The sequence below is a fragment of the Dermacentor silvarum genome, chromosome 9 (genome assembly GCF_013339745.2).
Source record: "Dermacentor silvarum isolate Dsil-2018 chromosome 9, BIME_Dsil_1.4, whole genome shotgun sequence".
In the NCBI taxonomy this organism is placed as follows: Eukaryota; Metazoa; Arthropoda; class Arachnida; order Ixodida; family Ixodidae; genus Dermacentor; species Dermacentor silvarum.
The window spans coordinates 54,437,984-54,459,765 of record NC_051162.1 but is presented as its reverse complement, the minus strand read 5'-3'; positions in this window follow the sequence as shown (position 1 = coordinate 54,459,765).

Here is a 21,782-nt window from a genome sequence, read left to right as displayed (position 1 = left end):
CTGTGCGCTTAGGAATTTTCTCTTCAGCTTTCATCCAGTTGAAATTACTCAGCACCAACTACTTATCCGTCTGGTTTGCGTTCATTCTCTTTGTTTCCTCAGAAACCACCTCGCCATTGCCCTGAAATGATTCGGCTGTTATTTTTCTAATGTACTTTATAGCCGCGTCCCCTTCCAGTTTATTTCCATCTTTGTCAAGGATATGTTGCTGTACTATTACCAACTTCCTGCCTAATACGTTAATGCGGTTCCAAAATATTCTAGGTGCGGCCTTCTTTTTCGCACGTATTTCTGACAACCAACGTTCAATTTCATCTTTAATCGTTGCTTGAACTAGTATTTAACCATGCCCCCCCCCCCCTCCCCCCGCAGTATATTGCCCAGTTTCTGTCTATTTCATCCTGCGGCAAGTGAGCATTTTTTGTCTGCCTGTGTTCTCGTGATGCTTTCTTCCGTTCGTCGACCGCCTCCCATATCTGCCTGTTCCACCAGATTTGCGGCTTCACATTTACTTTCCAGCAAACATGTTGCTTCTCTTTCCTCATTTCTCTCGCCATTACACTTACAAGCTCAGTATATTCCCACTCGTTGCTTGACCATTTCTCAAGTTGTTTCTCGACTCTTGTGACTGTATTTGCTATTTGTACAGCGTTCAAATTTCGACTGGTCATTCTTCGTTCCTTGCTCTCTTTTCCAACTACACATCCCATTTTCATAATGATCCGTTTATGGTTACTCCCTATGCTGCTATAACCTTCCTCGTCAATGACCATTTCTTTCAACGTAGCATAATTTCCTTCTGTCAGACAGTAATCGATGGCCGATTGTCTATTTCCGCCTTCCCATGACGCAGGTCATTACATTTAGACCCCGTATTCACGATAACGAGGGTACGTCGCTCACAGAGATCTAGCATTAACCTCCTGTTGTTATTGGTATAACCGTCTATATCTTGTATGTGGGCATTAATGCCACCAAACAGGGTAATTTCGCCCTCAATCCCGAAACTCCTAATATCCGCACTTAGGCATTCCACTAACTCTTGATTTTTTTCTTTGTAATTTTTTCCTGTCCATAAATACGTCATGCCCAGCCAAGTTTTCTTTCCACTGACTGTGCCTGACAGCCAAAGATGCTCTTGACACTTTGAATTTACTCTTTCCCATTTGGCCCCCTGATGTACGAGCATTCCAACTCCCCCTCTCTTTCTTTCCAATTTGGTTCGGTTGCACTCTTCTCAAACATAATTCTAAATCATTTCTGGCTCTTCTAAGTACCTAAGGTACGTTTCTGTAACCGTGTACACAACTATTTGTTCTCTATTTAACTCTTCCTCAATTTGCAATCACTTTTCCTTTGTTTATGTAACCTATTGCACAGCGAGCTCTTTTTTCTTGTTTTTCTGTTGTTACCGGTGCTGCCAGTCAGGGAACCTTCTTCTTTACTACTTACCCTGGCCTCCTGAGCGCCCGTGCCTCCCCCCCCTCCCCCCCCAAAAAAAGTAATTGCACGACCAGTGAGTCGCCAGCCCACATCACGTCCAAGCCTCTGATCGAAGTGGATTCCGTCTCTCTGAAAACCACCATACCTTCTCACTTCTCTGTTGACTTCCACCACCTCGAAACGTTTCTCTCGGCTCACTTTCCGAATCGCCTCATTAGTGGCTGCAACTGCTTTTGTACGTTAATGTCACGTACAGGTACCTCCGGCACAGTGCATACCACAATCTGCACCGAGGAGACACCTCGCGTAAGTCGTCTACACCCATTCGCTAGACGCTGGGCTAGTCCCGCCCCTTTCCTGCTCAGCACGTCATTTAGGCCGCGCGCTACTATTACAAGGTTGCGTGCCTGCGCATTCTCCGCAAGCTACTCTCTAACTCACTTCTGACATCGCCCAATGTCCTCCCTGGAATTGTCCTTACCACCACTCTTTTGTCGCCTTTCACCCGCTGCACAATTGCCTCTGAGCGCCTAGACAAATTTTAATCACCGGCGACAATGCCCTTTTCACTCTCTCCTCCTGACGAGCTCTCACCCTGCTTCCCTTTGTCCTCCTTCTCCGCGTGATTCGGATTTCACACAGGGCATTGACCCCTGCGTTCCTGCTTTCCCTTCGAGGCAGCTTCAATGTAGGTGATCCTCCCTCCAGCTGCCCACCCTGCATGCCCCACGCATTCAATGCGCTTTGTTGGCACTTCTGGTCCTGTCCCGCTGGTAGCCGGCGTTTCATCGTCACTGCCATTTTCGTTCGTAATGGCGGCCCTGTTCAGTTTTTCCTCGGCTGCTCAGAGTCTTTCTTCTACTGTCTTCCGTGCTCACGCTCCATATTGAGTTCATTTCTCAGCTCTGCGATTCGTTTTACAAGCTCATCCTGGACATCATCCATTTTCTTTAGCCTACGATCGACATCAGTGTGTCTGTCGATTGGCTCAGTTTCCACGTTATTCTCATCGGTCCCATCGTCTACCTTGTGGTACCCCCTGCAGGCTGCACGCTGTACGGCCCTTTTTGCCATATGTTGCACGTAGATTTCTCAAAAGCTATCACCGAACCTTGCGAAGCACGTACCTACAGAAGGCCGATACGCCCAGAACCTAAAATCTTAAAGTGCCACAATTTATTTATGCGCAATTTGTCACAAAGTATCTGCAATAAATGTCGAGCAGATTTATGTCATGACCTACATTTTCACGTGTTCGAGCACGTGGTCACGCTCTGACTCTCCTACAGAAGCAATATTCTCGATACTGACACACACACACTAAATACACTAATGGCTAATATCGTTGACACTTCCAACCTTCTAATTCAAGATTAAAAACACTTAACGTCCCACGCGGTCACACGTGTTTAAACACGTGTCAGGAAAAGACTTTTTGACTGCCCTACAAAATTAAATACACCCGATATACGCACGAAAAAGGAAAGAAAAAAATCCCCAATAGCTGATATCCCTGCCGCTTCCAACGTACTATTTCAAAGCTAAAAAAAGCAAGTCGAACAACAGAAGCAAGCTCAAACCATGCACAAAAAACTTATCTTTTCGTCGCCGCCACGGAGCCCCGGAGAAACACGTCCGTCCACCATGACTGCCACCTACCACAGCGCGCCGCCGAAAGCACGCCTGGAGCATACAGTGCCCCCTGGCGGCGTCATCGCGGAGAGAGCCCGCTCTTCATCTAGGTGTAGCACACTTGCCAGTATTCTACCAGACTGTGTGCTACAAGTCGATTAAGTTAATAGAGCACGCTCTCAACAGCACGTTATTTGAAAATATTACCTAGAAAATCGCGTTGTCTCTTGTCCATTTTGGTCTACACATATTGAACTAAAAGACTTTTGCTGCTAGCGGACCTGCTTAACAACACTGGTTTTTCTTTTGTGCTCGCCACGTATTTTATCAAGTACTCGTCAGGGCCTCCCCAGGTTTGTTAAGGTTGTGGACACGGCTGCATTCGAGAACAGGGATTGTTTCGCAACTTCAATTCGGCTCCAACCACACCGCGACGCGACTTCCGCCATCTTGCTTGAATCGCAAATTTCACCCGAAAGCTAAGCCGTAGACATCGATTGCAAAGTTTCGCAATTACTGGAGCAACTCTGTAGTGTTGTATAAAAAAGATATGGTTGATTCCTCTTTCATACGAATCGGAAGAACTCGGAATGTGAAACGTGCCTTCACAGAAACTGGTGCATGTTTACCTCGTGAACTGACGGTTGGCTGCAGCGAAAGTCGCACGATTTGCGGGTCGGCGACCGTGTTACAGATTTGCTTCGCGCCCGGCGTCCTGTTGGCGAGCGGCGTCCGGCTGCGGAGTCGCTTCGGCGAAGGTGCGAGCATTTTGGTCCGTCTTGGGCAGAGAGTTGGGCCGCGAGTTGTTATGCCGCGCTCACGAATGCAAGTGGTAGAGTTTGCAGCGTGCGCCGCAAACGCGCGAAGGCGTTCTGCTTTACGCTGGCATGCCTCTCGCCGGACCAAAGCGAGATTCGCCCGTTGACGTCGTTTGCTTTATGCGCCGCTTAGCGCAGCATTTTTCGTGGTGCCACCGCAAGCGAAGCAGCAGGCGGCATCTTAGCACTGCTGATGGATGTTGAAGCTGCACTCCGTAGGCGACGAGGCGTCACAGGCTAATCGGGCGCGAAAGACAAACTATGTGCCGAAATTGCGTCGTCTCCTCAGCAGGAGGCCTGCACGCCTACACAAGGCTACACCGCGTTGGAGGCCCCGCTGGCTGAGGCTACCGAGCCGTTTACTGTTTTTACTCGTTAGTGTAATGGTGCAGCACTTCCCTTCACCGCTCCTAAATGGCGGCGCCATCCCCTGTCAAGAGAACATATTTCACGCATTCGCACCGACGTCACATCCGTTACAGGAAGTTGATGGTGGACCCCGGCATGCACTTTCGTGTTAAAGAACCCGCCTCCATACCACCCTGCGAAAGCGTATCTACAGCGTCGCTGGTGCGGAAGTTAGACACAACTGGCTTTAGGCGACGTAACACTAGCGCCACCACCACAAGCAACGTACGTCACGCGCTCATGGATGTGTGCGGAAGTGCAGCGTCTATCCTCAATTTCCTAGACAGCCCGTTAAGCGCTACTTTATTGGACTAAATTAATGGTTAAAGGTAAATTGCGTCGGAAAATCCGTAAAGTACGAATTACACGCAAGCTGCAGAAGTGATAGCTTCGTATTGTTATTCGTTTATCCGAGAAAAGATCAATCTGTTACCCGTAAACAGAAAGACAGTAATTTTCCAGCTGCCCTTTGAGGTTTGACTGAGTGGCCGCGGCCACTAGGTGGCTGTACTGTTAGCAGTCATCATTCTCGTAGGCCCTACACTTAGCGCAGTGGCATTATTGAAGTAATTGAATTTATCAAAATAAAATGCGTTAGAAAATTAATAACGTACGACTTACACACAACCTGAATACATGATAGCGTCGGATTGTAATTGTAATTGCAAAAGTTGCTTCAGAGCACGCGCTTGATAAGCTCCAAGCAGACATGACATTCAACAAAAAAATCTTTAATTGCATGACAGCAGTGGATGTAAGGTCACCTTGCTTCTTTAAAAGCCATAATAAATCACCAGCATAACTAAAAACCTTTACAACTTGCCCTCTATTTCTCCTTGACCATGGACTTGGGATATTTTAAGGTTGCGTCTGGCCGTACTTAGTACAAGCCCATAACCTGTTTATTATTGTCATGCGCGACAGGCGAGCCACGCCTGTGTGGGGTGAAGAATATGATGACGCTGGTCAACACAAAAAAGCAGCGAAAAGAAGTAATGCACGAACGTAAAGAGGTAATAAGATGCAGCTGTATAGAACGCATTGTATAGAACGCACGTGAAGCGCGAGGAAACATGAGGAAAGAAGACAAAGGAGTAGAAGGCAGATGAGCTGGGATTGTTGAGGTCAGCAAGGACTGGTGCAGACGCATCGCCAGCTGTGCTCTGGCGGCGTCAACGAGCAGCATCGTGGACCAGGGCTAGATAGAGAAAGTCTGAGAAGTGGTCAGCGACATCTCGAGCTCCTGCCGTGATCGTGCTCCGCAAAAGTGCTCCGCAGCCTCGGTCCAGCCCCGTGAAGCCTTCTCCTGCTACCGTCCAGTGCCACAGGGACCAATGCCTGACCACCCACGTCCTGTGTGGCGTGGTTCGAGGTTTTGCTCATCCAGCCCCGGCCAACGACAACGACGGAGGCCCACTGCTGCGTCACGTCTGAGTTACAACGGCCGTGCCCTGTGCCATGTCAGACCAACTCCCACCTCATCGTGACGGTTAGCCTGTTTTAGTTCTTTACCATATTGGGAACAGAAGAGCCTTTAGCTTGGGCATTGGTTTGTTGTGCATATATAGAGAGGATAGGGACTTAGCATGTGCTTATGGAGTTCTCGGTAGCATTCGTTTGTCGTTTCTTTCTTACTCGTTGTTTTATGTCTTTGTGTCATGTTCACGTTGTGTTTTGTCTGTCTATAAAGCGCCGAAATTCGGGGCTTTTTTTAAAATCAAAACTCATTTGCAAAACAAGTGTTCACCAAGTCTTTCATAAAGGCTTCCAATTTCCTGTTTAGCATAAGCCATCGTAACAGTTACAACAACACGACATAGTAAAAAATGAAAAAAAATGGCCCATGCATTATTAGCAAACATTACGGCAAAACTCTGTCAAGATCACTGTCGACAGTAATTCAAATAGCAGTCGAGTAACGCAGCGACAGACCATATTCCTGAAGCCCCGCTTATTTAACACATGTAGCAGTAATTGTGAGACTTTCGTCGAATCGGCTATATGCCACATTCTCTGATATCATCATACTTTGCTGCGGAAGTCGCTTGCCAAGGTCACCCATGAGCAGGGAGGCATGACAACTGTATGACGCCGACTCAGTGACGATGCATAGAGGAAGAAGGAATGTTATCGATGGAATGGTAAATGGGGGGGGGGGGGTACTATAAGGAGGATGGCAAGGCGACAATAACATGTCGACAATGACATGACTGGAACTTATTTACGACGATGGCAAAACGGTATGATTACAATGGAATGACGACGAGTGTATACTGACAATGGCGTGATGATGACTGAATCACAAAACTTATATGACGACTACCGCATGACGTGAGCCGGATTGTAGCTGGATCGAGTGACGATAACGGCACCATGATGGCCATGATGGCCTCACAATGGAGACGTGATAGCGAGAGCCGATGACGGCATGACAAGAGTGCCCTAATCCGGATTGAATGACGACAGTATGATTACGATACAATGAAGAAGAAATATTGACGTCGATGGAACATCGAAGGCGGCACGACGGCGATGGCACGAGAACAATCAGGTAAGGTTACTGAGATGCTGACAATGATAAAACCACAGCGTGACGGCGTCGACATGACGACGGCTGTGTGACGACGATGGATTGACGACGATGACATGACAAGAGTCGGAAGACAAAGCTGGAATGATGAAAATGCAATGGCCATGACGGCATCACCACCCCCAACACAACCTAGTGACCCAAGCTATTCGGACCACTCGGACGGAGTAGATGGCTTGACGACGGCAGTATGACGAAGGTAAGATGAAGAGGCTGGAATGACAATAGAACGACCACGATGTCATCACGACGAGGATGCCATACTTTGCGGCTGCAGCAGGCGGACGACTTGAGCCACTTGGTTGGCGTAAGAGGCGTATATATATATATATATATTTATATATATATTGTCACGAAGATAATTAATCGGGGCTCGCCGAAAGAGAACAGCCTTCTTTAATGATGGCCGACACTCAAGAGAACGCGCGCACACCTGCACCCTTCGTCGTCTTCTCTATGGCGATCTTGTGCCTGTAGTGGGCAGCTTACTTCGCGTGATTACTCCCCACGTGAAAAGCGACCGTCCCGGTCGCCGGTCGGAGAGGGTAAAGGGCGACAGAGGGCGTGGGAGAGAGTGGATCAGAGGGACACTTCTGCGCGAGCGTAGTACGGCTTCATTCGTACTACGTGGACAATCTCAGCTCGTGCCCGCCGTCGGCTAGAGCTCATATTAGTATTCTGAGGGATGACCTCGTAGTTCACGTCGCTGAGTCGCCTGACGATCTTGTACGGACCAAAGTATCTGCGCAGTAATTTTCCTGACAGCCCCTGGTGACGGACGGGTGTCCACACCCAAACGTAGTCGCCGGCTTCGTACTGAATGTTCCTTCGGCCACTGTTGTAACGGCGGGCGTCGACACTCTGCTGGTTGCGGATGCGGTTGCGAGCAAGCTGTCGAGCTTCTTCGACTTTCTGGACGATGTCTTCAGCATTGTCACTTCTTGTTGTTCCGTTGTCTACCGGGAGCATGGCGTCTAAAGATGTTGTTACGCAACGCCCATAAACCAGTTCAAATGGTGTGAATCGGGTGGTTTCCTGCACAGCCGTATTGTATGCGAATGTCACGTATGGTAGAATTTGGTCCCAGGACTTGTGCTCTACGTCAACGTACATCGAGATTATATCGCCCATAGTTCTGTTGAGGTGCTCGGTTAGTCCATTAGTTTGTGGCTGATAGGCCGTGCTTTTCCGATGATTGGTGTGGGTCAGTGTGACGATCTCCTGCATTAAGTCAGCAGTAAACGCCGTTCCTCGATCGGTTATTAAGACGGAAGGGGCCCCGTGACGTAGCACGATTTCATGGACAAAAAACATCGCGACTTCTGCAGCGGTTCCGCGAGGCACAGCTTTGGTTTCTGCGTGCCGCGTTAGGTAGTCCGTTGCGACGACTATCCATTTGTTTCCTGCGGATGACGTAGGGAACGGACCGAGGAGATCCACGCCCACTTGTTGAAACGGTGCTGGAGGAGGGTCTAGGGGTTGCAGAAGACCAGCTGGTTTCAAAGGTGGAACCTTGCGCCGTTGGCAATCATGGAAGCTTCTCACGTAGCGCTGAACGGACGAAAACAGCTGTGGCCAGTAATACTTCTGGAGTGTGCGTGCTAACGTCCTGGCGAAGCCTAAGTGCCCGGCACACGGGTCGTCATGACACGCCTGCAGTACTTCTTCGCGCAATGAAACTGGGACGACAAGAAGGAACGTTTCTTGGCTGTTTTCGAAGTTTTTTTTTTGTAGAGCACGTCGTTCCGGAGGCAGTAAGAAGTCAGACCTCGTGACATTGGTCGTGGAACAACAAAGTCGGCTCCCTGAAGGTAACTGATGAGGGGAAGTAATGTACTGTCTGCACGTTGGAGGTCAGCCGTCTCGACAGTGTCTACTACACCAAGAAACGGGAAATCTTAGAAGTCACTGGGCTTGCAAAATATTGGCGCACGTGAGAGGCAGTCAGCGTCGCCGTGCTTCTGTCCGGATTGATATACCACTGTGACGTGGTACTCATGAATGCGGAGGCTCCAACGAGCGAGGTGGCCTAAAGGATCCCTAAGACTCGCAAGCCAACATAGTGAGTGGTGGTAACTTACTACGTGAAAAGGGCGGCCGTAAAGGTAAGGTCAGAACTTGCCGATGGCCCAAACGACAGCTAGACACTCCTTTTCAGTCGTGGCATAGTTGATCTCCGCCTTTGTGAGACTGCGGGTCGCGTAGGCTAGTACTCGTTCGGTGCCGTCTTGCCACTGAACGAGTATAGCACCGAGCCCCACGTTGCTGGTGTCTGTGTGGAATCCGTGTGGATATATATATATATATATATATATATATATATATATATATTGTAAAGGCGAAGTGAACTTGGCCGCGCGCGCTCGCAAGGCGTGCGTTGAGAAAAAAGACGACGGAGAGAGAATATAGAACAGCCGGCCCAGGAACGGGTGCTGTCTCTGTGTCTCATTCATTACAATGGCGCAGCCGACGAACACCCCGTCTTAAGGCGCTCCAGCCTTCAGCAGCGTGCTGCAGAGGCCTTGCATCCTCCGGCATCTCGCCGTCCAGGGTCCTTCTGGCGAAGGAACGCCGTCAACGCTTCCCTTGGCATAGATGCCGCGCCTGGGACTACTTCGACCTCCGATCCGCCAAGGCATGCCGTCCACGCTGCCTTAGACATGGATCCTGGCCGTGGTACGTTTCTCCTGCGGTCAGGGAACGCCGTCCACGCTTCCCATGCCCTGGATCCCTGCCCCGTGGTATCATCGCCATCTCAGCCAGCTAGGGATGCTGTTCACGCTCCCCTGACCATGCTTACGGCTGCAGTCAGTACCGCGGCCGCCACCAGTTCTGGCTCAACGGATGCCGTTCACGCTCCGTTGGCCACTGGGCCGGCTGGCCCGAGTAGTACGGCCGCTACTGACACCTCAGGGTGCGCGGATTCCACCCCTGGCTCTACGGGTGACTCAGCCGGCAGCTTGACGGACATTATGCGAGCCATCTCGTTGCTGACACAACAGCTCCAGGGTATCACGAGTGCCTTCGCATCCGTCGGCAGTTGCGTCCTGCGCCGTCCACGCTTCCCTGCAGCCGGTGTTCGTGGACATACCAACGTTTCGCGGCTTTCAAGAAGACGTTATCCTTTGGGTTCGCAACATCAATGCCCTGGGTGATCGTCATGCCTGGCCAGACCACACAAGATGGCTGGTTGCCGCGAAACGACTTTGCGGTGCCGCCAAGGCTTGGGACAACTACGCAGGCATTAAACATGGGTCGTGGCCTGAATGGAACGCAGCTCTGATAGCTGCTTGCGGCCCGCTTCCCTATGCCTGCGGTGAGTCTGATCACCACCTTTTTTTCGCGCGGCGCTTCTGAGAGATACAGCCTCGATGCTTCGGCAGGTGTACCCTGCGCCCCTCCGGCAGAAAGGTCCGCAGGGTGCCCCGACACAGCAGCCGGCTCACCGGGTGTCGCCGTCGGCTTCATCCCAGACGGTGGCAAGCGCGTGGCGACCGACGCTCCTGTGTCTACCCACAACCGGGCGGCGCATCACCAACCGACAACACCGGCTCACCGGACGACGATATCAGCCCCACACCAGGCGGGGGATGGCACTCAGCGGGAGGCCGCCGGGCTCATACTCAAGGCTCAGCTCGGAACTACAGGCGCCAAAAACGAGGTTACAGTTCAAGAGCACCGGCCCTCTTTCCCGCTCGGTATCGCGGGCCCGTCCTCGTCTTCCGGTGCCGCAAGAGAGGACCAACAGTCTAATATTTCGTCGAGCTCTGATGATGGAGCGCTACAACTACTGGACCTCACCAAATTTGTCCACGGATCCTAAATATCAAATACTTCATACTCGGTCGGAACCCCAACTCCTGACTTCGCTGCTGTCATTGGCCGAATGCCGAGAAATTCATTCGCAGCTAACAGACTACCAGACGCACAAGCGACTATCAACGCGCAATGCTCACAAGAAGCCATCTCAAAAGGCGCACAAGAGACCATCAGTTTCGGCGCAGACCCAGCCGTCCCCTGTTTCGAGCCTTCAAAAGCTTGCAACACCGCCTTTCACAATGCACATCGCAGGCCTATCACATCCTGCCGACGGTACGGCTTTTGAAGAGCACAGCCCGGTTGTGAGCGACGTTTTGTCAAGAGGAGCCGGTTTGATCACCTCGAAGCACCTTCGGACTACGACCGACTGCAACCAGTGCGACCGATCCCGCATTGTGAGGCAGACGGTGGTTCACTGTCCAAGATCGGTTGCCCCGTTTTCCCAACTGCGACGAGATAATCGTCGGCGGGACTTGCGACCAGAGCGCGACAGTCAGTGCCTACCTCCAGAGCAGCTGGTTGCGCGCTGGACGGATCACCAACGATGACCTCAAACCCTGGACAAGTTGCTTAGTTGCAAGCGCACCGGAAACTTGCAGCGTAGCCGAGTGTAAAGGCGAAGTGAACTTGACCGCGCGCGCTCGCAAGGCGGGCGCTAGAGAAGAAAGGCGACGGAGAGAGAATATAGAACAGCCGGCCCTGGAATGGGTGCTGTCTCTGTGTCTCATTCATTACAATATATATATAGAGAGAGATAAAGATAGACAGAGAGATATATTGATGGAGAGATAGTCTCAAAACGGCTGAGTAGGCAAAGAATGCTATTCGCACTAAAAGTAAATGGAAGATAATTCATGCACCATTTCCCAATGGCCCATTCTTTTTAACTATTTGGAAGGGATTTGAATATTGTTTTGAAGGTTGTTTTTTTCGTCCTCAAAGCTTTGCCCTGTCGATGACTAGCTCTGATTGTTGCGTTGACATTCAAGTGATCATGGAGCCAGGGAGATGGGGGTTGTTCATCTGTCTCGTGCGGCATGTTGCAAACGGAGCGAAGTGTGGCGCGACTGCCTTACTAGTCGGGAGATCGTGAGAGGCAGCTCATGGGTGACACGTAGGCACGATTCACATCAGCCGCCGCAGACAGACCTCCGCTCATGCAGTGCTTTGTTTCCATATATGGTATCGGTGGACGTGCTCGCCGTATGCCTTATCGGTGGCGTAATTGGTGAACAGACGATGCGCGCTACTCTGGTGCCATCTCGTAGCCATCATTGCCGCAGAACACGTCTTGCGCGGAAATGCGCTTTTTTTTTCTCACGCTTACGCCATACTCTCCTCCTCCGCATTCCTCCTCGCGCTCTCTTCGCTCTCGCCGTCCTTTATCATCCGCTGCGCTCCGTTTTCGCTCTTTCATCGTTCACTGAACTCGTTCGCTCGGTTACGAGGGACGCCGAAGCTGAACGCAGTAACGGGCGCCTAAGAGCTGCGCTCTAAAGGAAGTTTACCATCTTTAGCAGCGGATCAGAAAAAAAAATTGCGTTGAGCACGATCCAGAACAAACAATGCACAATTTGCTGGCCATCCGCGTTCTATCAGCGTACTACATCAGTACACGAGGCGACTCTTATATTAAAGAAAGTGTAGTTCAAATGTTTCCAAAATACAAAGTGCTATTTTGACCCTTTTAAAGACGGAGAACTAACATCCTTTTGGTGTTCTGACAAGATAAAGTCGTGTGATTACCTTGAGGAATGGCGCACCCAGCATATGTTAGGTGCGCCATTTTCGCAGATCACGGTAAAAAGCAAAAAAAAAATGTCACAGTTTCGCCCTAAGGGCGAAGCAATGAATGCGATAGCAACAAAGCAATGTCATACGAAGTAAGGGGAGCGGCTTTGGTAGCAATATGAATTGTAGTAAACATGAGCTGATTAAGTAAGCAGGTGTGCTGCGGCGTAAGTAGACCGACATGAAGAGAGACTCGATGACCACGAGAAGGCGCGTATGAAACGGTGGTGTTGATGAGAAGCGCTTCCCGTGGGCAGCGCGTGCGATGGGACACACCTGTAGTGCTGCACTGCCGATCCGGGCAGCATTGCATGCGTAGCGTGCGTTGGAAAATGTGGCCCGACCATTACTAACTTAATGAACAAGCGTGGTGTGAGCGCGCACAAACAAACATGAACAGATCACACTGAATGACTGCAGACAACGACTGTCAAAACGCTGGCAGCAAGCACATACGCCGCCGCGGGCGAAGGTACGTGCGGTCTATCGCTTCAACGGAAACTGAGCGACGAATGCACGGCGCATAAAGGTCAGAGCCGTGGGGAGATAAGAGACAGTGCGGGCGAGCGAGCGAGCGAGCGAGCGACGAGCGCGGTTGTTGGCAGAGCAGAAGTGCGCCCCCCCCCACCCCCCGCGCTCCCTCCGGCGCTGGCTTCCCGCTTCCTTGCTTGCGCGTGGGTGATTGAGCGCGTTCACTCTCCGTGATAGCGCGCGTCCCCGCACGCTTCCGCTCGGGCATACGGCGCGCGGCGAAGATTTTATCTATAGGGAACCTCACGGCGACGGCGACGGCAGAAATCCGGTTGAAGTGTCCATATAATTGCTATCGCAATAATAACCAGAGACCGCACAACGGTAACAACTGTGGTGAAAGGACACAATATTTTTATATATATTTTTTTTACGTGTACTCCGAAACATGTGGACTCAGTAGAAGTGCCTACGGAAGTGAAGAAGACGAGCTGAGGGCAGGTGGCACGGGAGCTGGAAGAAAAAAGAACAAAAAACGACGAAAAAGAAGTGCTACGTGGCGAAAGTGCGGAGGAGCTCGAGCGGCGAAGCCACGGTGGCAGCAGATCGGGTGCGGCGCTCGGGAAGAATAGCTCGGGCCGTGGTTCCTGCTGCGGCCAATGACCAAGGCGTGTCTACCCGGGCCAGATGCTGTTGCGAATGGTGATGGTTCGTGGGTCCACGAAGGTTCCATGTATGATGCCGTGCCAGGTGCAAAGAGGATGAGTTATCCAGGGAGATTAGAAAATTGTTTTATATACACTGTACATGGTATATTACAGGATGGGCTCCATGATATTGGAGCCGTCTACGTGCTAACATCTTTGCATGTGGTAGCGTTTACATCTCCGAGCGTTCTACATGGTCGAGCGTGCTCTACATCGTCAAGCGTGCTCTACATGGTCAAACCTCAAGCGTTTTTCACAACACTCAAGTCCCCTGTTTTATCCCTTCCGTTTCCCTCTTTCACTCGACGAGGGAATACACTTTAGTTCTTTTAGCCAATGACAGTCTTTGATCAGGTGGCCATATCCCGCACGTGTTGTGTCGTTGTTTCCCGCCGGGCTCCGCCTCCAATCTTGCTAGGTCGCCCCCGAACACAGGCAGCGGTTGACACCTTGGGAACCGAACGTTGATGTCGTTCCCCCGGGATTGCCAGACACGGGCCCCTTTCAAGATTCGCCTCTCCATAGCGGTCAGTTCGCGGAACCAGGTAGGGCGGTGGCTGTCTCGAAAGGCAGCAGTCGGCGTAGCGTCGTCGTGGTTCGGGTGGCGCTGGTAATTCACGGGACCGCACCAAGGGGCGACGCTGCCGTTTAGCCACGCATGAGTAGCCCGGAGACCAACTGCTAATCCCTCAGTCCCAGGTGACAATTCTCGGCCGCGAGAAAGGGGCGTCAGGTTGGCGCGTCTGAGTCGGCGCCGGCCTCCTGTGTCCCGAAGGACCGCCAGACACAACAGCACCCCCGCCGCCATATGATGCATCGGGAGGTCGAGTTGTTCCATGCAGCTCGGCCGGTTTGATGCCTGCTTCGCTCAAAGCCATGGGGCCGCTGCTTCCAGGAATGATGATCTTCCCGCCAAAGGCCTCTTCATAGGTGGGCTCTGACTGGGCTGCAGAAATGCAAGATGACAAGCTCCAAGGAGCGACCTTTGTCAGCCACACACAATGCTGCAAGCGCCACTGCAAGCCACTCTCATCGCCAGACTCCACCAATTCCAAAAATCTGACAACCCCCTATCTAAAGAAAACCCTGAAACACAAGGTGCTCGTTGATCCGGACAAGTACTAAAAAAACTTCCGATGATGTGTCTTCGGAAACAGACACCATCTGGTTTAATGTAATGAAGCTAAGTAATTATGAATTAGAGCTTCCACATATCAGGAAGGCGAAGGGAGAACTGGCCTTCACTCATTCACATTCTGTAACACTTAGCACAAAAGAGCTACATAATCCTTACCTAATACCGAAATTGCCAACAGATGGGCAAACTATTTACGACTTATTACAAACTCGTGCAAAAGCGGAGCTTATTAACTTGCGCAACTTGCGCGTGACATGCCAAACGATATGCAACTGACATTTTGCATTTTACTTTTATAGCTGTCGTCGCGTAAACACTCCCCTTTAAATCGTGTGTCTAACCTGAGCCGGAAAGGTTAACAACATACCAAAAAACTGCGGCATTCTTTACGCCTGCCAAACTATCAAAGCTCAACTAATCTCGGGCAGACAGAATACAAAAGAAGAAAAAAATCCTACCCGTCTTCCTGTTTTCTCTATTTTCGGGCCGCAAACGCACCCCTTTCTTTCAAACGCACTCGAGGGGGTCGCGCATTCCGGGGATTTCGCAAGGTGTCGTCGCGAAGAAGGCAAAACCCACTAATTTGGCTGACACACCTTGTAGCTGCGACTTTCGAACAGCCGCTTCTAAGTACTGGGAGGGCGATACACTGACAGACCCGGGCGCGCACTTTCCAGTTATCTGCTCGGCAGACTCTTTTCTTTCCCCCTGCGAGTGATCGGCCATTGTAACAGCCTACAGGACGCTTCCCTTTGTCCCTCTGCTTACGATGGGCTGTACTCGATGTGGTTAGGCGACTGTTACCACGCCTGGATCTTCGCGAAACCCTCTTTTTCGCGACGTGCGTCACGCCGATCCCTGATCTCAGCAAACGCCTAAGCTTAGGATTTGCCCTCCTTCGCTTTTTCACAGTCTCTGGCTGGGACTTCACCTTTGCGCATTTACCGCTGTCGCAGTGGCGCTTCGCAAGTTTGATTCTGAGCGCCTCAACCGCGTCCGCCTTTCTCGCTTTGCGCTTACGTCTTTTCTTCAGCACTTGATCTGACCTATTCGAAAAATAGGCGACTTTCTCCGGCAGGCTAGCTGAAGTTGCCGCCTCCGTACACACTTGGCCTAAAGGGCCTTCGGTTTCTGAAGCGGGAAAACCGCTGCTCTCTTCAGTAACTGTCTTCCCCTCGCATTCGGCTACTGACACGTATGGTTCGTTACCGCTAGCAGCTGCCTCGGGAATCGTCCCATGGTCCTCTGACCGCTGCTCAATAGGGAACACGCCTATGAGTCTCCGAGTCTCTTTACGTGCTTCTGACTTTGGAGCTGCTTCACTGGAGAAAGATTCTCCTCGTTCCTTCAGCATTTGCTCCGACCTATTAGAAAATAAATAGGGGAAGTTATCTGGCAGGCTGGCCGAAATTGCCGCCTCCGTACTCAGTTGGCCGAAAGGTCCTTCGATCACCACCCTCGCTATTGGAAGGCAAACGCTTCGCTTTTCGGCCACTTGCCGAATCCAAGCGGACTCTCCTGTGAAATCGTCGGGAGATACACAGCTAGGGTGAGCTACATCCATCGTTGCCGCAGAGTCTCTCAATACTCTGTACACCCGACCATTCACTGAAAGCTCTCGTATATAAGGCCTCAACAGATGCAGGTTCTTATCGGAGTCCTGAATTGTGGCAAATACCACCTGCTTCTCACAACTCCTGGCCATGTGGCCTTTTTCTCCACAGTTGTAACAGACAACTGTTTTCCGCGTCTCAAGTGCGCGCGCACTGTGAGCGGGCGCCCTCGTAGCTTGCTCTACTTTAGGTGCGTCATCATCTTTCTCTTGATGCGTGCCTGGGAATTTTGAAGTCTCCGGTTTAAAATTCCTACGGACAGACTTCCTACCCTCTGGCTTCCCAAAACTGAATCCCGCTCTGTCGCTTCTCTCTAGTCGTCGCGCCGTACTGCGGAAACTTCGGCGCGTGCAGTAATCCTCGGCGAGTTCTGCCGCTCTGTCTACGTCTGAATTTGTCATCCGATCTTGCACCCAAAGCCTTACTTCCTCGGGAATACCTCGATAAAACTGCTCGAGTGCCATGCACTGAATTACCTTGTCGTGATCGCCGTAGACATGTGCGCCTTTAAGCCACTCCACTAAGTTGACTTTAATCTCGTAAGCAAAATCCGGGTGAGATTCGTTTCCCTTCTTCGCGTACCTAAAGCGCTGGCGAAAAGCCTCTGCCGACAGGCGATATCTGCGCAACAATGCAGCCTTCACCTTGTCATACACTTCATAGTCCTCCTTACTCAGCCGTGCAATCACATCTGAAACTTTGCATGGTAAAAGTGTCAACAACTTCTGCGGCCAAACATCTTTACTGAAGCCTACTCTTTCACATGCCCTTTCAAAGTGTACGAGGTAAAGGGCGATGTCTTCGCCCGTTCTGAAGGGATGCAGAAGGTTTTTCATCTTGAACTCGGACCTACCCGTACCCATGCGACGACCATCGTTCTCAAGTTGTTTAAGCCTTATCTCATGCTCTCTTTCTTCGCGCTTTTCTCGTTCTACGCGCTCCCTTTCTCGCTCTTCACGCTCGCGCCTCTTGCACTCCTCTGCTTTTTGCATTCTTTCAACGATGGTTTCCCAAGCCTCGTCGGCTTCCTCGACCGTCACTTCTTCTGCCTTCATGACGTCGAGAACTGCCTCTTTCCTTTTTGCGGAGTCGGCCGAAATGCCTAACTCCTCGCAAATTAGAAGTAGGTCCTGCACTCTGAATTTCTCCATAGCGATCTAGTTTGCCTTCAAAATTCACCCTTCCTAAAATTCGCTATTTAAAGAAGGTGAATTTCCAGAACGGTGCCCGCCAGAAAACACACAGTTACTCTCCTAGCAACTACCTACTTGTACTAGAGAGTTCTGGCGACATGAAGAGCAAACACCGGCACTAAGCCCGTCCTTATCGCTACCACATAGGGAGATTGCAGAATTTCTCGCTTCGTGCTCTTTCCCAGCAAAAAAATTTTCATGGCCTCACCGGCCTTCTCCCAACTCACTTCCTCATTCTGTAAAAGCTCCAATTGTTGACTTTTGCCTACCGCAGGGCCAACCAAAATGCCCATCGGCTCACAACTTTTGAGGAGTTCCTGGATTTCAAACTTATCCGTATTTACAGTGCACCCTGTGTTTCTTCCCCACTAGTAATTCAGCCCACGAGACACTTTACTCTTGGTCTATGCGACAAAATCACTAACAACATCAAACACCATTAACGACTTAGTCACCTGCGCTAATGAGTCTGGCGAAAAGAGAAGCAAACACGTAGCACTTACCACACCGATGTAGCCAACGCCGGCCGATCCCATAAGCTGCCAGCCACTGTTGCGAATGGTGATGGTCCGAGGGTCCACGAAGGTTCCATGTATGGTGCCGTGCCAGGTGCCGAGAGGAGGAGTTATCCAGGGAGATTAGAAAATTGTTTTATATACACTGTACATGGTATATTACAGGATGGGCTCCATGATATTGGAGCCGTCTACGTGCTAACATCTTTGCATGTGGTAGCGTTTACATCTCCGAGCGTTCTACATGGTCGAGCGTGCTCTACATCGTCAAGCGTGCTCTACATGGTCAAACCTCAAGCGTTTTCACAACACTCAAGTCCCCTGTTTTATCCCTTCCGTTTCCCTCTTTCACTCGACGAGGGAATACACTTTAGTTCTTTTAGCCAATGACAGTCTTTGATCAGGTGGCCATATCCCGCACGTGTTGTGTCGTTGTTTCCCGCCGGGCTCCGCCTCCAATCTTGCTAGGTCGCCCCCGAACACAGGCAGCGGTTGACACCTTGGGAACCGAACGTTGATGTCGTTCCCCCGGGATTGCCAGACACGGGCCCCTTTCAAGATTCGCCTCTCCATAGCGGTCAGTTCGCGGAACCAGGTAGGGCGGTGGCTGTCTCGAAAGGCAGCAGTCGGCGTAGCGTCGTCGTGGTTCGGGTGGCGCTGGTAATTCACGGGACCGCACCAAGGGGCGACGCTGCCGTTTAGCCACGCATGAGTAGCCCGGAGACCAACTGCTAATCCCTCAGTCCCAGGTGACAATTCTCGGCCGCGAGAAAGGGGCGTCAGGTTGGCGCGTCTGAGTCGGCGCCGGCCTCCTGTGTCCCGAAGGACCGCCAGACACAACAATGCGGAGGCCTGTTCCGGGACCAAGGACGAGGCCTGCTGAGCGGCTCCTGCCAGGGCGCAGTTGCTGAGGGCGGTTCTTGGCCGAGGCCTACCGAGGTGCTGTCCGCGTGGACCGACCCTGGGTCGCGGTCCTCGTGAGTTGCGGACGGACAACGCAGTGGTGTCCTCAACTTAGCCAGGCGCCGCACACGGTACCGCAGCCGTGTGCCGGCGGCGGTTCCAGCAGCAGAAACCGTGCCACCTCTGCCTCGGCTCGCCTCGGCGACCGTACCGCGGCAACGACAAGCGAGTCGATCGTCACGACCGAAACCGTGAGATGGTTTTTTCGGAACTCTTGACGCGCCGAACGGTGGTGTAGGACTGAGCGTCACGTACATCGGTGTGCGCGTGAAAATCCGCTGTGACATTGTTTTGTTTTCTTTTCATTTCCTTTCCTTGCCCATCGTGTGTTTGAAAGAACAACATTTTTTTTGCCTACTAGTGTTTCTTGTGCGTTTTTCTCGTCTCAAGACACACAAACAAGTGACGAACGTCCATAATCATCACAACAACACAAACTACCGCCATGAACTGGCCCTGACATTGCTACGGCAATCCCTCCGCAATTAAGCGGTGTCCGTTAGTAGGCAGACGTAAAAAAACGAACTCTATTACGTACGCCTGCAGACGACCGTTTTAAAGGACAGTCTCCGTTCAACGCGCATACACATGATCTGGGGAATTACAGCAGTGCCACGAACTACTCGAGAGGCACGGCTAGGCGCTCAAACGCTTTCTGCAATAGTGGCATGAGTTAAGCAAAAAACACACAAGACAATGCTACATGACACTCAATAAAGGGGACAAATAGAAAGCGTCAAGGCTGTCGCCGGTTTAGGCATTGCAGTGGTTTATGTGCGTTCTTGGAACACTCGAAGGCGACCCACGCTTACGGTGGATTAGAATTGCGAACGTTGTTCTTCCTCTAAATGTGTGCCTTTCTTCAGAATCGATCGCACTACTTGCGAAACTTCTGCAATATCAGCCTTCACCCTAAGCTGCGGAGCTTTATTTCGGCTCGATGTGTTCCACGTGGATTAGAAGACGACGAAAGGGAAACAAAAGTTCATAGACGGTCACTTGCGCTGCCAGATTGAGCGGGCGTCGGGAATGAAGCAAGCGACCTTGTCTGACGCGACTGGCTCATACAAAGCTCGCTGAGAACGCGCCACAAAAGTGAGACATATAGAAAGAAACAGTAGGACGTTCTGGTGGGCTAGTTGGTTCATAGCTTTTAGAAGTTTATAAACTGCGCAAGAAAACGAAGACACAAGAAGGAAAACACGCTGCGCTCGTGGTGTCGTGTGTGTTTTCCTTCTTGTGTCTTCGTTTTCTTGCGCAGTTTATAAACTTCAGAAAGAAACAAAAGGCAAGGAGGTTAACCAGATGAGCGTTTCCGGTTTTCTACCCTGCACTTGGGTGAGGGAATTGGCAGTGTGCAGAAAATAAGCTAAAAAGGGAAATACAACAATAACAACAACAAATACACAGCTGGTGGATTGACCTTGCTGAACCACTTCGTCGGAACAAATAATTCTGCAGCATCTACGGGGCTTATCTTTACATCAACAAAAGTTTTTTTTATACCGTTCCTGTAAGCAAGAAGCAAGCAAAACATGCTAAGTCGTGGTTTGTAAGATGATGTCCACATCCTAGTATTCACAACGGTAGGAAGTTTATGCAACAAAATTGTAGGTTTTAAGCCTTGTTCGCTAAAAGCACAAATACAGCATTCGCAACAGTTCCTTCGCATACACACAGGACTAGGGGTGTGCGAGTAGCCGAAAATTTCAGATAACGAATTGAATAGTGTCTCATTTCATTCAGCTTACGAAACGAATAGTCTCTATTGGTAATGCGAACATTTTTCAAATATATTTTGCATATTTCAAAGCATCATCTGTGTGCAATGAAACATACAAGGTACAAAATGTGCGACAAATTTCATTCCCGTCGGCACTAAGAACCATAGGTCGGCGCACTCACTCATGAGTGCACTCACTCACACTCACTCGCACTCATCTCAAAGGCGTGAGTGCGAGTGAGTGTCACTGAGTGTGAGTGCAGGTGAGTGCGAGTGCGAGTGAGTGCCAGTGAGTGTGAGTGCAAGTGAATGCGAGTGAGAGCGTGTGCCAGTGAGTGTGAGTGCAGGTGAGTGCGAGTGCGAGTGACTGCCTGTGAGTGTGAGTGGAGGTGAGTGCGAGTGCAAGTGAGTGCCAGTGAGTGTGAGTGCAGGTGAGTGCGAGTGCGAGTGAGTGCCTGTGAGTATGAGTGGAGGTGAGTGCGAGTGCGAGTGAGTGCCAGTGAGTGTGAGTGGAGGTGAGTGCGAGTGCGAGTGAGTGTCAGTGAGTGCGAGTGGAAGTGAGTGCGATTGCGAGTGAGTGCTAGCGACTGTGAGTGGAAGTGAGTGCGAGTGCGCGTGAGTGCCAGTGAGTGTGAGTGGGAGTGCGAGTGAGAGTGTGTGCCAGTGAGTGTGAGTGGAAGTGAGTGCGAGTGAGAGTGAGTGCCAGTGAGTGTCAGTGCGAGTGAGTGCCGGTGGGTGTGAGTGAGTGCCAGTGAGTGTGAGTGGAGGTGAGTACCAGTGACTGAGAGCCAATGAGTGTGAGTGGAAGTGAGTGTGAACGTGGTGAGTGCTTGAACGATAAGCAGAGGTGATATCGGTTCACCTTGCTTGCGGAAAAATGGAGGCACGTTGTGTGTACAAGCTCACTAGCGGTGATGACTTATCGCACTAGCAGATTGTGCACGCCAAGATAGAAACC